The following is a 21,792-nucleotide window of genomic DNA, read 5'->3' on the forward strand; positions in this document are numbered from 1 at the left end:
ATGAAGCGGACTAACACTGCCTGGTGGCACCTAAACACACCCACAAACTGCTCTTGTACCAGAAGAGCCAATAAATTGTATGGCATGATGAAAGCGATCACCCTTGATCCGTATTGCGTGAATGGACACCTGTCACGTATGTCTGAAACTATGAGATGATGTTTGTGTATGACTGACGCGTTGACTTAACTGGTTAAAGGACCGAGAATGTAAGAAATGCGACACAATGGTGCCCTTTTTACTCGATGCATGTCCCCTGTACCCGGCCTAATGCTCGTCCATCCCAAACTGCATGCTTTCAACATTCTAACACGGACCCGTAATGTCTTATGTTGTATAATACGCTGAATAGCCTATCTTAATGCACGGCCACTCCCCATGTTGCACGTGTACTATTTAGCCTGTTGTTGCACATCTGTCTCTCTCTCTCTCTCTCTCTCTCTCTCTCTCTCTCTCTCTCTCCCTCTCTCTCTCCCTCTCTCTCTCTCTCGCTCTTCCGAACGACTAGCACCTAAATTGGCAAACCGCCACCCCTAGTGCACCACCAATTGGCCCCAAATACCACAAGTATTTGCTCGAAATTTATCCTAAATAAAAAACCACCCTGACGCCGTGTCACTACCTCTCCTTTCTGCTAAAAAAATTGATAAAACCGAGATTTGGCCATTAGGGAAAGGACAGGTAAGACGACTGAGGTTCCCTAATCTGACCCGAAATAAGGGAACTACATGTCAGCGGCTCCTGTGTTATAAAAAAGATGCCTCAGATAACGCGACCTTCCCCGTCCCGAATTGTCACAGTACCCTAACAGTAAAAGTGAGCGAAACATCCTCATGTTCCCGGAACGCCCCCTGTTTCGTATCAGCTGCCCCGGACGAGAGTTATAAAACTGTCCCTCACCCCCGGTCATAAGAGATGGGTCTACTTACGCCCTTACCACAGTTTTCTATGTCCCTAGTTGTTTCCCATAAGACCCCTGTCTTTTTTAATTACGTAGTCAGGTTGTAAGAGGCCATGTAGAAACTAGAACGATGTTTGCGAAATTAAGATTAGACCGAAGTGAAGAAGTCGTTGCAATGAACCCTGTTGAAAGTAAAATGTTTAGCTGAAAGGCAGGATGCATTGATAGAATGAAAAATGTTTAGCCTATATTCATCTCTCAGAAAGATACCTATCAGACCATGGTGATAGCACATTGCGTTTTTTGATATAAAGCCCAGGAGAACGGTATAGCTTTGTAAGGCTCGTACTAGGAAGGTGGGTCTCCGTCAGAGGAACTGACGTAACTGTAACGCAATAAAAGGTACCAGATCTCGTCCCACGACCAACAAACACCAAAGAAATGGTTGTGAAGGAAAGTTATGGTAAATCCAGCAGGCCCATCATCAATCATTTATATGTTAGTTGCGAACCCTAATATGACGTACGTTTCCCATTTTTGCCGGGAGCTGGGAGAGAAATAGACTTATGTGATTACCTTCCTCTGCCAATTCTCTAAAGACTGTCTTTTCAAACTCATTTAAGGGTACGACTGTCGGAGGAAAGAAGGACCGGATGTGGGAGCACGTGGCCTGACTACAGACTATGGAACACCTGCGACACTGACCTGATGCCCCTGCTCGATGTTCAACGTATGCCGAAAAGTCCCCGCTCTCTAAACTCGGTCATGAGCCCGCCTACCTGAAATTTTCCGTCCCCCTAGTCTGTTCCCGATCTGGCCCTGCTCCATCCCCCTTTTTCTCCGACCTACCCTAAAGGACTGCTCACACGCACATTTCTTCCATCTGAACCTTTTTGACAATCAACTCAAAGGACACAGGGCGAAAAGGACCTTTTTGACCAGAAACGCGAGGAAAAGGTCGTGCCCTGCAACGCGGGACCTAGAATAGAGCTGGACCCTTAGCTCCACCGCCGGTGCTCCACAGCGCCAACAAAAGACGACAAAGAATGCTGAGAACTCATTAACTTCGAACATTGACACCCTCAATCTTCGTTTTTGCTACGTCTCATTTCTCTCCCAGCCACCATTGTATTAATTATGCCCCAACCAAACATGAACAGAACTCACATATGTAATGACCTATCAATTTACATTCAAAACGACTATAAGTAGCTGTGAAATGTACTCAATGCTCTCATTACAGAATCATTTTTGTCTGTTATTGCATTACTATGACTTTCCTGCAAACGAGCTTTATCTATAGACCCGCCTCCTAAGATGAAAGATTTTAAGATGTAATGTTTATAACTCCTTTACCTGGGTACCTACTTCTTTTCCTATGACCACCACATTCGACATGAATTGGAAATAGGCCAGCAAGATGTCTTGGATATGTTAAAGGGAGGACTGTGGAAAATTAGTACGGTCTGGTAAACATTATCTGCGCCATCTTGCCTTTTTCCCTGATGCCACACTTTTTGTCGTGCGCACCCGCCATTTTAGGTGCTTCGATCAGAACAACCCTTTTTGCATGCCACTGGCGCCCGGCATAGCCCTCCTCCCTCACAAAGCCCGCACTCTGACAACCCCCGCTCGCACATGCCTTGGGTCATAAACCCCTCTTCAGCGCAGCTCTGCCTCAGAACCCCATCCTGTCCCCAGCGCGACACCTCCCTTCCTTCTTTTTATGGTCCCAGGCCCTTTTTGATGCAAAACCCCTTTTCCTGTGTGCCCGTTTGTCTTCCTCGTTCCCAGGCCGACACCTAGCTCTGCCGATACTGTTTATTGCCCCTCCCCGTACAGTAGAAAGCTTCCCTCATCAAAGGACCCTCGAGTTGATCAATGCCCCCACCCTATGAGATCCGATCAAACCCCCACATTCCGTGAACCGGCGGAATGTCCAGCTGCGCGATAATCATCACCTGTCGTGACCGGGGTGGGGACTTCTGCTGTATATGTGTGTGGAAACGGGCTTGGAGCGGGGATTCCGAGAATGTCTTTCCGTACATCAAAGCATTTGCCATGAATATGTTATATGTAATAAAGCAATAAAGCTGTGTATAAGAGGCCAGGCCTCAGAGATGCGGTTAGAGCACCTCAGAACGATACCTGCTGTTTGAACTGACGTGTTCTCCTCCGGAGAGAATAAACCTTGTTTCCTGCCCTTCCCGTCTCCAGCGCCTGCCTCTTCATTGATTAATAATTCGTGGGTTAAAGAGGCGACACCGCCGGGCAAATATCGATTGTCCCCTGACCTTAGATTTAACAGGACCCTGGGAAAAAAAGCTCCAGAAATGTTTCTAAGTCAGAAGGTAAAAACTTTGACTGAGACCTACTGCAGGGGGTAGCGTGCAGGGCTCCATAAAAGTCAGCCTGAAGCTTTTACTTCATCCCCGTCTAGCTCAACCAGATGTCCCAATAGGTGCTACAGGTTTCTTTGTGCTGTATAGTGCTAAATCTTTCAAAATTCTTATGTCTGGTTTCCTATATTGGATTTAAAGAGAAGCATATTTCCTATCTAAATACATTTGTGTTGGATTTTTATTGTGTGCTGTGTCTTAATTATTTACTGAATTGGTGTTTTCAAATGTTTACATACCTGTCTTTGAAGTTAAGCCTGCCTGCTCGCCGCCAAATTAACAAGGGTTGAGCAAAAATTCTGAGACCTATTCTTAGCCCTATATTGTGTTAGTGTCATTATTGCCAATGGTAGATGTATATTTACCACTGCTAATAACACACTTTTCAACAGATACCCATCATGAAAAAGGCTCTCGAAATGACCTGGTAAAATCCAAGTGAACTCCTGAATATAAAATGCAAGAAATCGAGTGACAGGATAGTGTGGGTCACTGCATTTTGCTCCACTGCCATCAAAGTAATTTCCATCATAAAACATATTTGGCACATTCTAGATAGTATAGACAAGTCTTTGCTTTTAAAAGGGGTACGAGCATCAGAGAGCATGTTGTCATGTCAACCAGTAATTACAACACTGTGCGTCTTGGGTAAAAGTCACAACAATATTGTATTCTTCCTCCTTTGGATAACACATTCTCTGTGTAATCAGTGATTCCAGGAACAGGAATCCTAGATCATTAATCACCCTGTACACAGAATGAGGGCTTAAATGAGCTACCAACAGAGGTAATAGCTGTATACAGAAAACCATAAAATATCATAATCATTCAGGGTTAGAGTGATATGTTGCCCTGATATGTTGCCCATTTCTGCGTGATCTCCCCCATTGTGTGCTGAATTTTGTTACTGTTTTCTAGACTCTGCATAGTGGGGCACTGTTGCAGGTGTCCAGTGCATGTCTGTGACCCCTGAATCATGTAGAAATTAGCTAGTCCCTTATTGGTCTATTTACCTCTCTGATAAGGCCATAGTATATGATAAAGGAACTGCACCCAAGCAATTGATAGCTAAAAGTGACTCGTTGACTTCAGCTCTTATTGTGCCATCTACTAGTGTGAGAAGAAACATGGCTACAGGTCTAAGATTTAGTCTGATTGCTGCAGTTTAAGCCTGCAGTGTGAATGTTCAAATAACCATTTTTGACAGGTTAAAACCTATCAGTTAAATATTAGTAAGTCACCCATATGTGGGCCTTGTATCCCACAAGGTAGAGAGCATGGTGTTTGTCGCAAATGTTGTTTGGTGCCCACTGATAATCCATAAAAGGACCCTTCAAAGTCACCTTAAGCACCTTGCAGATTGTCTCCACCAAATTTACTGAACTGCCATTATGTTGAAAGTAATGATCCACCTCCTAGTTAACAAACTCCTTGTGCTCAAGATTGACCAACCACCATGTGCTTAGGCGCTCGTTGTTTAGGCACTGCCGTGGTCCAAGCCGTAGGCTTTGTTCCACAGGAGAATGGTCACCTAAACTCCTGGCCAGTATTAAAACTCCCTCTACTCTGTGCGTCTCGGTGTTAGACAAATAGTCAACCCGGGAAAAGGACCTATGTACACCTGAGTAAAAGGTGTAGGCATGTTCTCTAGGGTAGTATAGTTGCAAGATGTCTGAGATCCAGTACCCCAAGAAATCCCATGAGGAGGGATGGCCATGAATAGCCCCCACTCTCCCATGCAATTTGTCCATGTCCCAGTCTCCCACCTCATTTAGGTCACCTCCCACAATCCATAGCTCCTGTAGGAGCTGCATTATCTGGCTGCTGAAGGTCTTGAGGGTTGCCGTGGTCAGAAGGGGTGCATACACATTGATCAAGGACAAGGGAAGTATGTTTAATGATCCGATGGCTATAATGTATTTCCCCAATCTGTTATGTACCATCCTTGTGACCCTGAAGGGGAGATGACTTCATATTAGGATGGCCACCCCTCAGGACCCCCTGTAAAAACCTGTGTGGTAGACCTGGAGAATCCTGTCTGGGACAGGAATGGGCACCAGTTCCCCACAAGCTGCGGTGCCTGTAGGGAAAGGATAGCTGACTCTAAGCATCTGGAGATTTCAATGCAACCTCGCTTTTGACCCTCTTGAGGAAGCCATTAACATTCCACATAATGAGACAGACCTGACCATCAGCTGTAACAATTTCAGGTTCAGTCACTGGTGAGTCTGTTTGGGTACACCTGAGACCTGTGACTGTGAGGTTACTCTGTGTATCACTGTAAGATGAGTGATGAAAACATTTGTTGTGTATCCTAAACCCTGAGGAAATAACACATTCCTCTCCCCCACCCTATACTTCGAGAAGAATAAGTACCTGTCATCAGTAATATTTGTGATTACTGCCAACCAGGCTGTGCCTCAACTACTGGGTCCCCCTGGCCCAACTCTAACTTGTCCCATCCCATAACTCAGGAATAACCCAATAAACATTGAAAAAACAAAAAGACCAGAACTCAAACAAGTCCCAAGTGGGGGAGCCTGAGTCAACTTCTGTAAGTGCTCTCCCACTCTCCTTTTAAGGACTTAACCCACAAACCTTCCTCAGCACCACTTGAAAGTAAAAAACAGGGAGTATGAACAGTGCTGATATTAGTTCAAGCTGGCCCCAGATTCCCTCCCCACTGAGGTGGTCATCCCCTTCGATCATTGGGCAGTGAAGATTTAGTCTATTGCTCCAGCCCCTCACCGTACTGGTTCCTCCATCTCGCCCTCCATGCCTAGTGGGGCACCGGTCTCTAAACATTTCCTCCCCTCTCCAACCCAGCAGGTCGGCAGCCCGTCTTGCTCCCTTCTGAAGTCTGGATGCTCCTACACCCAGGCCCAGGTACTCTCTGCGGTGTTGACAAACAAGGTTTTGTCTTCAAAGATGACCTTGAAGTGGGCCGGGAAAAGCAGCATGTACTTCATTTGAATCACCCACGTCTTCTGTATAACCTACATGAAGTGGGCACAACTGCTGGTGTACTTGAAGGGTTTAATCCAGAAAAAAACATGACTCTGAGGGAAAACAGCTTACAGGATGGCCTCAAGGAAGCATCCCTGTCAACAAAATTAAGGACACTTGCAATGGTTGGCCATGACTGGGTGCCTGTAGGAGGGCGGATGCAAGAGACCTGAGCATCCTCTCCACCACAAATCGCATCAGAAGATCCTCGGTCAGGATGCAAGTCTTTAACCACTGCATCATGAACCATGTGGGAGACGTGCTATCAGCCCCTCTGGTAGGCCAACAATACAGATATTGTTACTAAGAGAGCATCCCTCTACATCCACGGCCCTGGCCTCCAGTTGTAGGACCGTCCCCTGGTGGTTTCAGAGTTTGCTGCAGAACCACTGGTTTTTTTTTTTTCTTGTTTTTTTTTTTGAAAATCTGTTTATTAGCAGGGTAGCTAGAGCAGTCATATAGTATCAGTAACACAGTACATATATCGGATTAAGGCAGCTCTATCATGCTCGGCAATATTGCAAACAGTATACATTTTGATTTTCCGTTGAGTTTCTAGGAAACCAAACAATCCCTTTAAGAATTACATCCCACCCTCCACCCACAGAACAGACCCACCCTAGACACTCCTATTGAACGTATATAAACAGTATTTAGTACCAGGGCGCCCCCAACAGACAGAACAATTCAAGTATGCATAGATGTGCATGTTACACAACTAGACAGTGGCATAAGCAACAGTATCACAGGGTATCTCATGTCACAATTCAGTGCAGCATGGTCATGCGAAAGCATCCCTGTCAACAAAATTAAGGACACTTGCAATGGTTGGCCATGACTGGGTGCCTGTAGGAGGGCGGATGCAAGAGACCTGAGCATCTTCTCCACCACAAATCGCATCAGAAGATCCTCGGTCAGGATGCAAGTCTTTAACCACTGCATCATGAACCATGTGGGAGACGTGCTATCAGCCCCTCTGGTAGGCCAACAATACAGGTATTGTTACTAAGAGAGCATCCCTCTACATCCAGGGCCCTGGCCTCCAGTTGTAGGACCGTCCCCTGGTGGTTTCCGAGTTTGCTGCAGAACCACTGTTAGAGTCCTCTGCCTTTGAGATGTGTCCCTTAGCCAACACACTGTAGGAGCGCCCTCATGACCTATATTTCTTTTTTCTGATTCACATTGAATTCAACATGGGCTGTAAATACATTTAAGTTATAACATGATTCAAGTACATCATTGTAATTTCGACATTTATTTATTCATTTTCTTACTTTCTTTTATCAAAATTATTGTTCTATTGATTTTTATAATCCAGTGAACATTTACAATAAATATTCTGAGCATGTTTCATATAAACAAATTTTCACATCTCAGCATCATGTAATCCCCAGGTAGAAAAACAACATCAAAAACAAAAACACACTCACCCATACATTCATACCTCTTCAACTGCATTCATACTTCATTGGCAAACACAAAACTCTGGAAAGTTGGAGACATAGGTATGGTATCAATCTCCTTTGACCAATAAAGCATCTGCAAATAGCAGGATCTAAATGGCAATGTTCGACGCGTTTTGGTGGTACAGGAAAAAGATGAACACCACGTTCATCAGGACCCCTAGATAACCAACCAAAGTTTCAACACCTAGAGAATACTTTCACAATTCCTGCTTTATTGGATATCTTTATATATAGACCGACCCTTTACTGCTGGCAATTAATACTGCTTTCCTCCATCTCCAATTTAGATGAACCTCCTCATCCAACAACTTTGTTTTTTGTGAAACAAACCTTTTGTATATGCTTGATGGATCCACAATATTTCATTCTAACAGCATCTTGTCAATTGCAGGCTGGAGGCCATGCACAACTCTCTGCCGCAAGGCTTTTCTCATAAAGGTAGAACCCTCACTTGACACGCCAGGTGGAGAAACGGACAACGACAGGAATCGAGTCAGTCGCCATCACTCTCTCCACTCTTTGTCATAGATTCTGACAGCGTCATCACAGAGCAACATTTAGCTCCCCTGTTTCTCCCTCCAGGCACTGACAAGTGGAGTGGTGTGGCTCACTGGTTAGAGGCGGCAGACCCGGAAGCAGAGAACGGCCCGGGACCAGGGTTCAATTCGCGACGTGGCAGGGTCGTGGACCAGGGTCAGCGGACTTGATCATTCTCGCCTCAGTGCCTACTCAAACCAGGGATCACACTCGGCAACTCTGGGCATTAGCTTGCCTCACCTCTACAACGGCCCCCCCACATTCACCGGGGATGCCTCGTTTCACCTTGAAGATACCCAGTAGGTACCATCTCACAGGGATAGCCAGGACGGGTTCCCCAGCGGTCTACAGTGCCACAACGCCTCAGGGCAGCAGTGCGCTTTACAAGACACATACATACATACATGAGAGTAATACATTACCTATAGGATTGATGGATTCCATGCATTCCAGGGACCTGACTCCTGTGAGTTCCCATGCCCAGAGCAGGTCAGCCTAGTGAATATGTCTAAATCTCCATGTGGAGGGTACAGGGCTGTATTCTCTTTCCACCTGAGTAATTTTTTGGTTAGGCGCACCTCTTCACCCACCAGCTGGCACCAGTCAGTGCAGGATAACAAATGGCCAGAGGAATAGGGGGTGATGCAGCAAGGCCGGTATTAGATCTACCCCTCTCACCCCGAAAATGAGGTCGGGCTCCATCCTCCATGGTCACTATGTGATTGGGGTGGTCCATGGACAACCATAGGTGGGCAGCGATAAGGGGGGCACCAAGGAGAAAATTCTTTACACAGGAGGGGTATGCTGGCGTGGATAAAATTCTAACCAGGGTTTTGGGGCCTTGATGTTCCTCAGGCACAGAACATCAGTTGACAGTCTTACAAAAACTTTTAATTCCCCAAATGGCTAACAGTGGGGTTGAAACTGTGAAACATGCACAGCCAAATATTTTTAATGGCCTGTCAATAATTAGATATTGTCTTCAGACTGAAGTCTTGTGGACGATGAAATGAACAATTCCCTTCTTCACCCCATTTAATACATCCTGCCACATTATTTTTGCAGTACTGTATCCCTGCACTGCAGCCAGAGGACCATCTCTGACTCTCCCACCTGGGGTGGAGCAGGTATCCCCTAGGCATTGGGACGGGGACTCACGACCTGCTGCTGCCATTATCTCCAAAGTGGTAGACAAAATGTAGCCACGAGGCTGGGCCTTTTATTTTTTTATTTATTTATTTTTAAGCTTATATCGCGCACAGCTACCCACAATGGGTTTCCCGGCGCTAGGGATAGACTGTAGAAGAAGAGGAAGCAGTTTCACCTAACCTGAGTCACAGCAGGCTATTGGGCACGTTGAGTAAAAAACCATGTTTTCAGAGCCTTACGGAAGTGAAACAAGTTGGTCTCGAGTTTTAGAGCCAGTGGGAGGGAGTTCCAATATTTGGGGCCCAGAGTGGAAAAGGAACGACCTCCCATTTTTGTCAGCTTCCATCTTGGCATAATGAAATTTCCCATGTCCGATGACCTTAGTGGACGTGTGGGTCTGTAGGGTGTTATCAACCCTTGAAGGTAGGCTGGGGCACTACCCTGCTTGACCTTAAACATATAGCATAGTGCCTTAAATTTAATGCGTTCAGGAATACTCAACCAATGAAGGTCGCGTAAGGCGGCCTTGGCTGAGGTGCGTCTGGGAATGTTTTTTAGCAGGCACGCAGCCGCATTTTGCACTACCTGCAGCACCTGTAAGGTGGCTTTATCTGCTCCCAAGTAAAGAATATTACCATAGTCCAGGCGAGATGTTATGAGCGCCTGGACTACGGTTCTGCGGGAGGAGAGTGGAAGCATCCACAAGATCTTATGGAGCCACCGCAGCGTTGAAAAGCAGATGGCAGCAACCTTAGTGGCCTGTTGTCCCATAGTTAACCTGTCGTCTATAATGACGCCCAGGTTGCGAACTGCAGTGGAAGGTGTAGGTACAGTACCCAATTCGATGGGCCAATGGTGGGGTCCCCAGAGATGTTTATTCCGACCCAGAATGACCACCTCGGTCTTCTCCCCATTCAGTTTGAGACAATTTCTCCGCATCCAGTCTGCCACAAGAGTGAGGCCTGACTTGAGTGCGGAGATGTTGTTCTCGTCTCTCCCTGATAGGGAGAAGACAATCTGGGTGTCATCTGCATAGGAAAACAGGGTTAGCCCAGCCTGTTCGACAATTGATGCCAAGGGTTTAACGTAAATATTAAATAATAAGGGGCTAAGGATTGAGCCTTGGGGAACACCGCGGGTAGATGGACAAATGGTGGAAGCAGCTTTAGGAGAGAACACTTGAAAACTACGGTCATTGAGGAAAGACACCAGCCAGGCCAAAGCCTGGCCACCCACACCTAGAGATTTCAGAGAGTCAATGAGGATGGAGTGTGACACGGTGTCGAACGCTGCGCTCAAATCCAACAGGATGAGCGCCATGGTGTTACCTTGGTCGACACCATGCCTCAGACTCTCCGTTACCCCCAGGAGCGCTGTCTCAGTTGAGTGCCTAGGCCGGAAACCCGACTGAGAAGGAGGGAGAAAAGCGGTGTTTTCGACCAGTTTAGAAAGCTGGAAATTTATATGTCTCTCCAGTATCTTCGAAAAGATTGGCAGCAAAGATATCGGGCGAAAGTTGGCGGGGTTGGAAGAATCGGCGCCCGATTTTTTTAGTAAAGGTACCACCATGGCGTGTTTCCAAGGTAAGGGGACCTGGGCCTCACTCAAAGAGGTGTTTAGTAGTTTAATGAGAATAGGGTGAGTAAGAGGATCCAGTTGTTTTAATATTTTGGCTGGGAGCACATCCAATGGGGAACCAGAACGCACACTGTTTAGACAGGACACAAAAGAAGTGGCGTCTAGGGGCTGCCAGATGGAGATTGCAGCATCAGTGGTGGAATTCACCAATTCCTGGACCGTATTAGGGGCGATAAAAGTGGTCTCTGGAGGTGGAGAAAAATGATCGTAAATAAGATCCACTTTGTTTATAAAATAATCCGCTAAGGACTGACACTGGACGGCATCAAGAGCCGGAGGAGGGGGAGTGGAATTTACACCAGTCAGTTTCTTCACAACGGAGAATAACACCTTAGGACAGTTTTGTGCATCGGTCACTGTTTTTGTAGTATAATTTGCTTTAGCAGTTTTGCAGCTGTTATGGTACTTTTTAAGGCTTCTTTATAAATGATTTTACATACAGGGGAATAGCCTTTTCTCCATTTCCGCTCCAAGGTCTTGCATTGTGAGCGGAGACTCTTAAGTTGTTCCGAGTACCATGGGGCTGGAGGATGATGTAAAACTGTGGGCTTTGACGTAGTTGGTAGCACCCGATTTACAGCATTGGTTAGCCAGAGTTCAGTAGCACTGTTAAGAGCAGTAACTGGTGCGTCAGTAGACGGGAGTGTTTTAATCAATAATTTATTGAGTTCTGGGATACTGACCTTCCCCCAATTACGAGAAGGCCCCTGTTTTACTGTCGCAGATCTAGTAGCTATTTCAGCCATGTCTAAGGAAAAAGGGACAGCTGAGTGATCAGACCAGGTAATTTGTAGAGCTTCACGGGAACAGTCTAAGGGCAAATTAGATAAAATAGGGTCAAGTAAATGTCCAGCACAATGTGTAGGACCTGTGTTGTGTAACTGGAGGTTAAAAGCTTCCAGGATAGAAAGGAGCTGATTCCTGTGAGGGCATTCATTGTCATCTAGATGTATGTTTAGGTCTCCTAAAATAGTAAAATTAGACGCTTTGAGCATGACCGGGGCTAAAAGGTCCGGTAATGAGGTTATCCATGGGCTAGCTGTCCCAGGGGGACGATACACCAGTAGACCTGACAATGTAAATTGAGGGGTTATGAACAGTTGAAATAGAGCTGACTCGCAGTTTTTTTGGGTGGCATTGACCAATTTACAAGTGTATATGTTCTTGAAGATAATTGCAATTCCACCCCCCCTGCCAGAGTTTCTATCCTGGTGAAGAATAGCATAATTGGAGGGAATGGCATCTGCAATATCCGGACCTGAGCAGTCCCTGAGCCAAGTTTCGGTCAGGAATATCGCATCCGGTTGATGTTCAACAAGAAAATCATGTATATTGTAACTGTGTTGTGGCAGGGATCTACAGTTTATACTCCAAAAACTTAGCGGGGTTCGAAGGGGGACTATCCCGGGGCTAATCTGTCTATTTCGTCTGCCTCGGTAGCACAGGGATCTACACATGGTTGGGGTTTTTAATGAAAAGTCACAATAAGGACAGCGAAACCTGGTAGAAGGGAAAGGGTAGATGGCACAATTATTATTGGAAGTACCACGTAGAGCAAACAGCTCATCAATGGAATATGCAAGTACCATAATGGAAATAATGGATTTGCTCACCAATAAAAGAGTATGCCGGCGCCCAGAGCCCGGCCCAGCGCGGACGGGCGCAGACGGGCTGGACTCTGGCGTGACTCCGGCGGGCATCCGGCGCGTCCGCAACGCGTTCGCTTACGCGAAGAAGCCCTTCCCTTTTTAAGGCTATCTGGAGCGCGTCACGGCGCAGCCCGACCCAATATGGCCCCTGTCCTGCCCTCGCCTCCCCGGGACCAACTCTCAGCGTCAATACTCAGCTGAGAGTGGCCCAGATGGCAGAGGGAGGTGAGGAGACAATTCCAGATGCAAGCGCTAAATTAAAAACGAACTAGATGTGAGATACCCCACAAGTTAAATGAACATAAAAAGCTTATTAAATCAAGCGTGGCAAAGCGCTGCTAGTATTCAGGAAAGGTAAAGCGTGAGAACCTCCGGCTTTCCGCCTCAGAGGGTGAAAAAGCTACCTGTTTCCTGGAGGCGAGCCCTTTTTAAAGCTATCTGGAGCGCGTCACGGCGCAGCCCGACCCAATATGGCCGCTGCCCTGCCCTCGCCTCCCCGGGACCAACTCTCAGCGTCAATACTCAGCTGAGAGTGGCCCAGACGGCAGAGGGAGGTGAGGAGACAATTCCAGATGCAAGCGCTAAATTAAAAACGAACTAGATGTGAGATACCCCACAAGTTAAATGAACATAAAAAGCTTATTAAATCAAGCGTGGCAAAGCGCTGCTAGTATTCAGGAAAGGTAAAGCGTGAGAACCTCCGGCTTTCCGCCTCAGAGGGTGAAAAAGCTACCTGTTTCCTGGAGGCGAGCCCTTTTTAAAGCTATCTGGAGCGCGTCACGGCGCAGCCCGACCCAATATGGCCGCTGTCCTGCCCTCGCCTCCCCGGGACCAACTCTCAGCGTCAATACTCAGCTGAGAGTGGCCCAGACGGCAGAGGGAGGTGAGGAGACAATTCCAGATGCAAGCGCTAAATTAAAAACGAACTAGATGTGAGATACCCCACAAGTTAAATGAACATAAAAAGCTTATTAAATCAAGCGTGGCAAAGCGCTGCTAGTATTCAGGAAAGGTAAAGCGTGAGAACCTCCGGCTTTCCGCCTCAGAGGGTGAAAAAGCTACCTGTTTCCTGGAGGCGAGTCCTTTTTAAAGCTATCTGGAGCGCGTCACGGCGCAGCCCGACCCAATATGGCCGCTGTCCTGCCCTCGCCTCCCCGGGACCAACTCTCAGCGTCAATACTCAGCTGAGAGTGGCCCAGACGGCAGAGGGAGGTGAGGAGACAATTCCAGATGCAAGCGCTAAATTAAAAACGAACTAGATGTGAGAAACCCCACCTGTTGTGGCCCACCTGTTCAAAATCCACAATGTGCATGCTCCATAGCAGTCCTCTGCTCATGGAGCATAACCACACCACTGTTCATTAGCAGGGAGGCCGTTTTCAGTCCTCCCCATTGTCACAGCCACCAATGCTGAGCCCTTCTCCTCAATACAAATGCCTAGGTTATTCCATCACTGCCTGGGCCATCTGCCTGTGACCTGCAAGCGAATGCTGATGATCATTGTTGGACCTGGCCCTTTTGGCAGGTTCACCCCTAAACTTTTCTGCTTTTTCCTAGCCTGATCCTGGAACCTGGTGTTGGTGATTTTAGGCCTTTGCGCACTTTTTCACTGTGGTACAGTGTAAAGTGCATGAGCTCTCTGTGTATGTGTGGTGAGTGACCTGCCCTCCCATAGGAATGAATGGGGAATATGTATGCCCATGGTAGTTCCTGATGTGTGGGGAGTGCAGGGTCGAGTTTGATATGTGCGAACTCGTGAGATTGAATGCTGCGTAATGGTGTATGCGGCATGATTGTGTCTAGTCTAGAAGCGCCACTTTTAGAAGTTGGCATATTTGTGTAATTTGTGCCTGGCGTGTGATTGGCTGGTGAGCCTGGCCCAGAGTGCCTGGGCCTGCTTGTGGATTGACTGTCTGGTTTGAGTGTGACAGGGGCTGCAGAGCCCCAAGGAGGTTGTCTGAGTCAGCCCGTGGATGAAAGGCAGCATCTGCTGCCAGGGAAGTGGGAGGAGATCGCACCTGAAAGTGAGTGAGGCTGTGCCTGCCTGCCACAATGCTGGCTCCACCCCCCCGCTGGGCGACTGTCACTTCTGTCCCTGATACTGACAGGACTTCCCATTAACCAGTTCTAGCTGGTTCTCACACTGCCTGCACAAATACTTCAAAGACTTTTCTGTGTATAAGAAAGGGCTGTGTCCCCTTCCAAAATGTTCTTGTTTTTGGACTTGAATCTGCCCTGCCCCCGGGTGCCTGGAGGACTTCTGGGGGACCCCTCTGCCTGTCCTGGAAGGATAGGGGACTTTGCTTTACCCTGGATGGACTGCTGATGTCCTGGACTCTGGAGACCTTTTACTGGGTCCCCTTTGCTTCCATTTGCTGGACTTGTGGACCTTTACTTGTCCCTAGCGCTGGGAGTGCTTTGCTTTCACCCCTAGCGCCTGGGGGCGCTTTATCTCTGATGTTAGCGCAGGGAGCGCTTTAAATTTCCTTTGGCGCTTGAGAGTGCTTTATTCCTGCTCTAAAGCGCCTGGGAGCGCTGCGGACTGTCCTTTTAGCGCTGGAAGCGCTTTATTTACTTTGCAGGTGCCCACCCTGCTTATGGTGGCCCTAGCGAGTGCCCACCTCGCTTATTTGCTATTTTTATATTTTTACTCGAGGGAACCCACTCCTCGGTAAATTCCCCCAAGCCTCTGAGTCCCTGAAACGGGCCGCCGCGCTGCCCGCGGCGACTCGGAAGTGCTGGGTCGGCCGGCCAATCCTAGCGCGGCCCCCTCGGAGAAGGACCGGAAGTCCCGCCCTCGGGGGCCGCGGCACGAAGGAGGAAGGCTGCTGGTGCTTGCGGGGCTCCCATGTGCAGAGGGAGCCCCGGGAAGATGAGCGGAAGCGTGGCCTGCTGCGGGGCTCCCGTGTGCTGAGGGAGCCCCGGGAGAAGCGCGGGAGAGCCCCTGACTGACGGGGGCCCAGCAGCGAGAGAGGAGCGGTGGGAGTGCAGGCGGGGCTCCGATGGAGAAGGAGAGCCCCGCGCTGCTCGAGAAGAAGCTTCAGCCCGCGCTGCTCGAGAGGAAGCAGAGCCGCCGCCAGACCCGGTGAGTGGAGTAGAGGAAAAGGGGGGGCGCCGGGACACATTGTCGGTGTCCGCCCCCCCGTAGCGCGATCTCGCGCTCGTTGTTAGGTTGAAGCCCCGAGGGCTTCAGGGGGCATTCCTTTTGGCCAGTTCATGCATTTAGAGCCTGAGAGAGGCTCATGGCCATTTTTATCTACTGAGAGCCTGAGAGAGGCTCTGGGGGCATGCTTTGTTCGTTGGAGCCCCGAGAGGCTCCCGCCCCTATGTTGATTCTCGAGCCCAGCGAGGCTCGAGGTGCCATGGTTTTCAGAGCCTGAGGGCTCCATGGTGCATATATAGTTTAAGAGCCTGTGTGGCTCCAGTGTTTGGTCGCAGTGGTTGGTGACAGAGCCTGTGTGGCTCCAGCAGTGGGCGCAGCTTGCGCCTAAGGGTCAGTGAGGGCACTGTCGCAGTTTTTGATGTCCCAGCTGCCCAGCAATTAGTGGGCAGCTGCACTGTTTAGGTCTGGGATGTTCCCAGGTGCCCAGCAAGTAGTGGGCACCTGCAACGTTTAGGTTTTGCGCCGGTGGCGCACCCCTGACTGGCGCTGCATTGGCAGCGCGCCCTGACATTCTGGACACAGGGCTCTTTTAGTCCCTTTATTAGATGGGGGCTGGTATGTGATTTCTGTGCAATGTGATTTCTATGTTTTTAATAGTAATTGCTAATGTGAGTTTTGCGCAATGTGGTTACCTGCTATGTTTAGGATGGTAATTGTCTACTGTGTGTTTTTGCGCTATTGAGTTGGGTTGGGGCACCTCTGAATGTTTTTAATGCATCATGTGTCTTTCTTTCTCTACGCTGCACCTCTGAATGTTTTAGGCATCATGTGTCTTCTTGCGCTGTACCTCTGAATGTATTTTATTGCATCATGTGCTTTGTTCTTAACACCGCTGAATGTGTAGGTTTATGCATCATGTGTTTTTCTTTATTACTCCTCTGAATGTGTTTCATGCAGCATGGGTAATGTGTTCTTGTTTATACCCCTAAATGTATTTTATTCTGAGGTGGTTGTTCTTTCTAATACAGGTGGTCCTAGTGAGGTCCTGGTCCCCTGCGTGACATTCTCCTAAGGTGGTTAGGGTTGCGTAGGTGGTACTTACCTGTTCCCCGTAGTTACTGGATGTGATTCATAACTGTTATTTTGTTTTATATCTTATTTTCTATGATCTACAAAGTACTATTTCTAAATGTGTTGATTATGACAGTGGCCCATGTGGCCCTGTCCTGTGTAAATAATCCCATGTGAATATTGCCTGTGCCAGTTGGCAAAATGTATATGTGTGATTCTATCTGATATGTTTGGACAATACAAAAGTTATTTTAATATAACTTTGTGTGGAGTTCCTTTTGTGGTGTGCCTAGTATGTTGTTGCTGTTGTATGCTGGCGCAAATGCTTTACACATTGCCTCCGAGTTTAGCCTCACTGCTCGTGCCAAGCTACCAAGGGGGTGAGCAGGGGTTATCTTGGCGTGTGACTCCCTCGCCCTGACTAGAAAGGTAGTTTCTGCCTGGCTTTGGCGTCAGCCTTAGCCTACCAGAAATAGCCAGTTCTAACATTGGTGGCAGCGGTGGGACTTGGACTTGTGTTTGCGCAGTGCCACAGCGACAGCTGGCTACATTACAAAAACTCTGCATTTTTTTCAGATAGTCACATGTTTGGGATTATTGTTTATGATTTTGTTTTTCCTCAACAGTGTCATTTTCAGATGGTGTCCCAGCGCTTTATGTTTAGTGGCAGATGAGAGAAAATGACAGGCGGGACGCCAGTAGATGGGGAGGTTCCCATAGATTAGGAATCCCTTGCAGGGTCCAGTGTCCAATCCCTGTTCCTGTTCCTGTGTGGGTAGATGGAAGAGAGGGAGTGTGGAGGAGAAATGGCTAGCTCGGGAGGGTGGTTATCCCCTGAGTGTAGTGTGTGTGTGTCTGGATTCCCCAGTATGGTAGGATCTAGTGGTGGCAGCTAAAAGGTGTCCAGTGAGTGAAATCCCATTCCCAGTTCCCAGAGTATGGTGCCTGGTGCTCAGTAAGAGGGGTACAGGTTGAGAGTCAGAGGCAGTAAGGAACTGTCTCACCAGTCTGGAGGGGGAGTGTGTGGATGAGTGGTGTGTTGAACTGGAGGAGTTGGTGTGAGTTTTTTTTAAAGGAGCTTGCACGGGAGGTGTACCTCTGGTGGTGTGCAGGAGGTCCTGCAGAGGCACTGGACAAGAAGGTGGACGTCTGGCGGTGTGCTAGGTGTCTTGCAGAGGCATTAGGGAGTGATTCTAAAAGTAGTGGCTTGTGTATCTGATGATCCTGTGTAGGTGAAGAGGTTCATGTGTAGCCCAGCTAGGTCCCAGTAGGATGGTAGGGGTGTAGGGGCTCACGTCATGTCTCAGTGGAGGCGGAGTGAGTGTGGGACGGTGTGTCCCACGTTGGCCCGAAACCCTGTCTCAGGGCCTGGAGGGTTCCCCAAGGGAGCGCCAGGTCAGGGGCCTAGGCTGTACATACAGGTCATTTGAGGAGGATCTTCCTGTGTCTAGAGGACGGGGAGTGTCTGTATTGTAACCAGAACTCCGGCGGTCCTGGTGTTGAGGGGTACCGCTCCTAAGTGGAGGGTGCAGAACTCTGGAAGGGGGTGCAGAGGGACGGTGTACTTCTGACCCCGGTGCAACCTGAGAGTTTAGATCCTAGGTTGGGAGATTAGGAAACTTCTAGGTCAAGAAGGAATCTCTTCCAAAGTAGATCAGCTGAAGAGACTGAGGGGGCTGCCCTTGCTGTGTGTTCTGGGGCCCACCTGCAGTTTGTTGTTTCCACTAAGGTAGAGGAAAGGGGATTTTGCTGTGTGCTGTGTCCCCCCACCTGCTTGAAGAGGAACTGTGCTGTGTGCTTTGTACTTCAGAAGTGAAATAGTTTCCAGGTGGTAGACCAGTGATGGAGTGAGGTCCTGATCTGGTAGGAGAATTGTGTTCTGGTGAGTGCTTCCCTGTGAGGGTGCGGAAACCCAGAAGTAGAGGTAGGGTGGGGCATTCTTGCCCATAACCTCTGGTCAGCCTGAGGGTGTGGTCCCTGGGTTGAAGGATCAGTGGTAGTTGTAGCTATACTGAGAGGGAGAGTGGAGAGTGGCTATTGTGTGCCAGGGGTTACTGCCCCCCACTCAGTGGATTGGTTAGGACCTGTGATATTTGGATGACCTAGGGCCTGGTCCTGGCTGTGGATGACTAGTGTATACCAGTGGGGTATCCTAGTTGGGTCAGAGAGTTCTTGTTTGGAGGAAACCATGTAGGTTCAGAGTGGCGAAAAACTGGAGGGTGTCCCTGCTGTGCGGGCCCGTGTCCGTGTTTTGTCGCCCAAAGCAGTGAAGCCCATCAGTGGAGTGATTGGTCTACCCTGCGTTTGGCTGAAAGGGGGTTGTGTTGGACCTGGCCCTTTTGGCAGGTTCACCCCTAAACTTTTTGCTTTTTCCTAGCCTGTTCCTGGAACCTGGTGTTGGTGATTTTAGGCCTTTGCGCACTTTTTCACTGTGGTACAGTGTAAAGTGCATGAGCTCTCTGTGTATGTGTGGTGAGTGACCTGCCCTCCCATAGGAATGAATGGGGAATATGTATGCCCATGGTAGTTCCTGATGTGTGGGGAGTGCAGGGTCGAGTTTGATATGTGCGAAATCGTGAGATTGAATGCTGCGTAATGGTGTATGCGGCATGATTGTGTCTAGTCTAGAAGCGCCACTTTTAGAAGTTGGCATATTTGTGTAATTTGTGCCTGGCATGTGATTGGCTGGTGAGCCTGGCCCAGAGTGCCGGGGCCTGCTTGTGGATTGACTGTCTGGTTTGAGTGTGACAGGGGCTGCAGAGCCCCCAGGAGGTTATCTGAGTCAGCCCGTGGATGAAAGGCAGCATCTGCTGCCAGGGAAGTGGGTGGAGACCGCACCTGATAGTGAGTGAGGCTGTGCCTGCCTGGCACAATGCTGGCTCCACCCCCCCCGCTGGGCGACTGTCACCTCTGTCCCTGATACTGACAGGACTTCCCTATAACCAGTTCTAGCTGGTTCTCACACTGCCTGCACAAAGACTTCAAAGACTTTTCTGTGTATAAGAAGGGGCTGTGTCCCCTTCCAAAATGTTCTTGTTTATGGACTTGAATCTGCCAGCGGCGTGCTGCTGCTTGGGCCCAGGGGAATCCCTGGGCCCTGCCCAGCCCCTGGGTGCCTGGAGGACTTCTGGGGGACCCCTCTGCCTGTCCTGGAAGGATAGGGGACTTTGCTTTACCCTGCATGGACTGCTGATGTCCTGGACTCTGGAGACCTTTTACTGGGTCCCCTTTGCTTCCATTTGCTGGAATTGTGGACCTTTACTTGTCCCTAGTGCTGGGAGTGCTTTGCTTTCACCCCTTGTGCCTGGGGATGGTTTATCTCTGATGTTAGCGCAGGGAGCGCTTTAAATTTCCTTTGGCGCTTGAGAGCGCTTTATTCCTGCTCTAAAGCTCCTGGGAGCACTGTGGATTGTCCTTTTAGCGCTGGGAGCGCTTTATTTACTTTGCAGGTGCCCACCCTGCTTATGGTGGCCCTAGCGAGTGCCCACCTCGCGTATTTGCTATTTTTATATTTTTACTCGAGGGAGCCCACTCCTCTGTAAATTCCCCCAAGCCTCTGAGTCCCTGAAACGGGCCGCCACGCTGCCCGCTGCGACTCGGAAGTGCAGGGTCGGCCGGCCGGCCAATCCTAGCACGGCCCCCTCGGAGAAGGACCGGAAGTCCCGCCCTCGGGGGCCGCGGCACGAAGGAGGAAGGCTGCTGGTGCTTGCGGGGCTCCCATGTGCAGAGGGAGCCCCGGGAAGATGAGCGGAAGCGTGGCCTGCTGCGGGGCTCCCGTGTGCTGAGGGAGCCCCAGGAGAAGCACGAGAGAACCCCTGACTGACGGGGGCCCAGCAGCGAGAGAGGAGCGGCGGTAGTGCAGGCGGGGCTCCGATGGAGAAGGAGAACCCCGCGCTGCTCGAGAAGAAGCTTCAGCCCGCGTTGCTCGAGAGGAAGCAGAGCCGCCGCCAGACCCGGTGAGTGGAGTAGAGGAAAAGGGGGGGTGCCGGGACACATTGTCGGTGTCCGCCCCCCCCCCCAGTAGCGCGATCTCGCGCCCGTTGTTAGGATGAAGCCCCAAGGGCTTCAGGGGGCATTCCTTTTGGCCAGTTCGTGCATTTAGAGCCTTAGAGAGGCTCATGGGAATTTTGATCTACTGAGAGCCTGAGAGAGGCTCTGGGGGCATGGTTTGTTCGTTGGAGCCCCGAGAGGCTCCCGCCCCTATGTTGATTCACGAGCCCAGCGAGGCTCGAGGTGCTATGGTTTTCAGAGCCTGAGGGCTCCATGGTGCATATATAATTTAAGAGCCTGTGTGGCTCCAACGTTTGGTCGCAGTGGTTGGTGACAGAGCCTGTGTGGCTCCAGCAGTGGGCGCAGTTTGCGCCTAAGGGTCAGTGAGGGCCCTGTCGCAGTTTTTGATGTCCCAGCTGCCCAGCAATTAGTGGGCAGCTGCACCGTTTAGGTCTGGGATGTTCCCAGGTGCCCAGCAAGTAGTGGGCACCTGCAACGTTTAGGTTTTGCGCCGGTGGCGCACCCCTGACTGGCACTGCATTGGCAGCGTGCCCTGACATTCTGGACACAGGGCTCTTTTAGTCCCTTTATTAGATGGGGGCTGGTATGTGATTTCTGCGCAATATGATTTCTATGTTTTTAATAGTAATTGCTAATGTGAGTTTTGCGCAATGTGGTTACCTGCTATGTTTAGGATGGTAATTGTCTACTGTGTGTTTTTGCGCTATTGAGTTGGGTTGGGGCACCTCTGAATGTTTTTAATGCATCATGTGTCTTTCTTTCTCTGCGCTGCCCCTCTGAATGTTTTAGGCATCATGTGTCTTCTTGTGCTGTACCTCTGAATGTATTTTATTGCATCATGTGCTTTGTTCTTAACACCGCT

Source organism: Lissotriton helveticus, chromosome 1_1, assembly GCF_964261635.1.
Source record: "Lissotriton helveticus chromosome 1_1, aLisHel1.1, whole genome shotgun sequence".
NCBI classification, from domain to species: Eukaryota; Metazoa; Chordata; class Amphibia; order Caudata; family Salamandridae; genus Lissotriton; species Lissotriton helveticus.